Consider the following 2256-nt stretch of genomic DNA (forward strand, 5'->3'; position numbering starts at 1 on the left):
ATATTGTTAAATTTGAAGAATTAATAACAAATTAATTGATAATGAACAAACATTATTATTAAAGTTAAAAGTCCAATTATATATTAATATATGTGATTAGAATTTTTTTTTTTATTAAGATGACTATAAGGCTAAAATAATTCAAAAGAAAAGGATTACAAAGGATGGGGATATGAGATTCCACAACTATCAGCAAAGAGATGCATTGAGATTTTTTCAGGGGTTCTTCAAAAAACATACTTTTTTCTTCATCATCCAATATCAGGTTAGCTAATCTATCCGCTACCTGATTAGTCTCTCTGAACACATGTTGAAACTTCACTCTCCAACTATTATTTATCATAGCCCGTATTCTTCGTAGAGGATGAAAAAGAGTTGGATGATGCATGGGAGAGTTTTTTATAAGCTTGATCGCTCCTTGAGAATATGATTTTATTATTAAAAATTTGATTCCTTTACTCCAAACAATTTTCAACCCCACTTTTATATGGTTAATTTCAGCTTCTATGACCTTTGTATTATCTAATCTTCTAGCAAATTCTCACACCTAACCACCATTTTCGTTCCTTAGAACTCCAGCACAACTCGCTGGCCCCGAATTTTCTCTGAAGGTCCCATCAGTGTTTAGTTTGTACCAATTCTCCAGGAGAATTTTTCTTTAAGTTTGTTTAATGTGCAAAAACTAGTGGCAATCAAAACTGGCCTAATAACAAACCTAAAGTTCGTAAGTTCTCTCTCATGGATTCAAAGAAATAGTTGTTAATCACAAATCATACGAATACTTCTTATCAGAATAAAAAACCAAGCTTAAGACCAAGTAATGATACAAACTCAATTTCACATCATTAATTTGTTTATGGTCTATGAAATTGATAGCTAACTAAGATTGATTGTTTCACTTCCATCTGAACTAAACTCAAATCAACCGAATCAGTCTTTTCTCTTCTCTCTTCTCTTTCACCCACATGATTACTTTCAAGAGTAAGCAAGAAAATGTAGGTCTGATTAGGGCTCAAATTAAGAAGGAAAAGTGGTTACCAAAATCAAGAAACAAAGGAAAAGAAGAAGAAAGTCAGAAGTTAGGGTACCAAAAAGCAACGATCAAATCCAAGGTTATTCAGAAGATTATTTCTATCTTTGTGCTTCCTAAATTGCTTGTTAAAATGCTTTCCTCCCTCAAGCACCGAACTGAAAAGTTGAAGAAAATGAAGGTTATAAAGCTCTGTTGTGTATCAACGGTCAAGAATCAAACTTGGAGTCAAAGTTTTGATATACGGCTTGGATCCTTCAAGAAATTTAAAAAAGAATGAAAGAAAAGATGGTAGGTATGGATACATGTATGGTTCAATCAATGCTGCTATTCTATCTCTCTTCTGCGCCGCTAATACTGTTGATATTCGGAAGAAGAAGTCAAAAGTGATGGAGTCAAGTATCAAGTTTTTGAAGTTTTACTCCTCTATTAAAGGGATAAACGGCCAGAGATTGATTCAAGGAGTGAGAGCACGAAGTTTAAGTTTCCGTAGCTTACAAAACTATACCTTCTTCTCCTTCATGGTTCTTTATTGAATATTCTGCTTTTTCAATTTTATCTTTCTCTATTTCAATAGAAAAAGACATTAAAGTGATAAATTAAGAAAAAGCTATTGAGAGAAAAGGCAAAGAGAGTTAGAATTGGAGAAAAGCCAAATGTTTATTTCAAAAATTCTTTGTACATTTTTCTATTTTATAATCATGATCTTGAGAAAATTTTCTTACTAAGTTGGGTGAGTACTTAGTAGTTGAAAATCTAGGGGGTGAACCTAATCAAATCTAGCTTGGGTAGAAGCTGAGTTTGTCATAGATAGGATTGGGTTGAATCCTAAGAAAATTAGTGTTTAAAAACTTTGAAAAATAGTAAAAATTCTATCATAGTTGTGAAGGAGACTGGATGTAGGTCACATCGCACATGGTGGCTGAACTAGGATAGATATATGGATGTGTCATTCTTCCTTCTTTGTTCTAATTCTGGTTTTATTCTCTAAGAGACAAAATAAAATTGTCTCCTGCTTATTCTATCTAGCAAGACGTCACAGCAACTCTACTCCCATACAACTCTGTTTTGGTTCCTTTATCAACAAGAGACAAAATAAAAGTGTCTCATGCGTTTTCAACAAAAACAAACTTAACAGATTTTCTAACCTTCATCCAATTTAAAGTAAAATCCAACAAAGTAAAAAGAGACCTAGATTCAACCCCTTCTCTAAGTCACTGATAATC

The sequence above is a fragment of the Arachis ipaensis genome, chromosome B01 (assembly GCF_000816755.2).
Source record: "Arachis ipaensis cultivar K30076 chromosome B01, Araip1.1, whole genome shotgun sequence".
NCBI classification, from domain to species: Eukaryota; Viridiplantae; Streptophyta; class Magnoliopsida; order Fabales; family Fabaceae; genus Arachis; species Arachis ipaensis.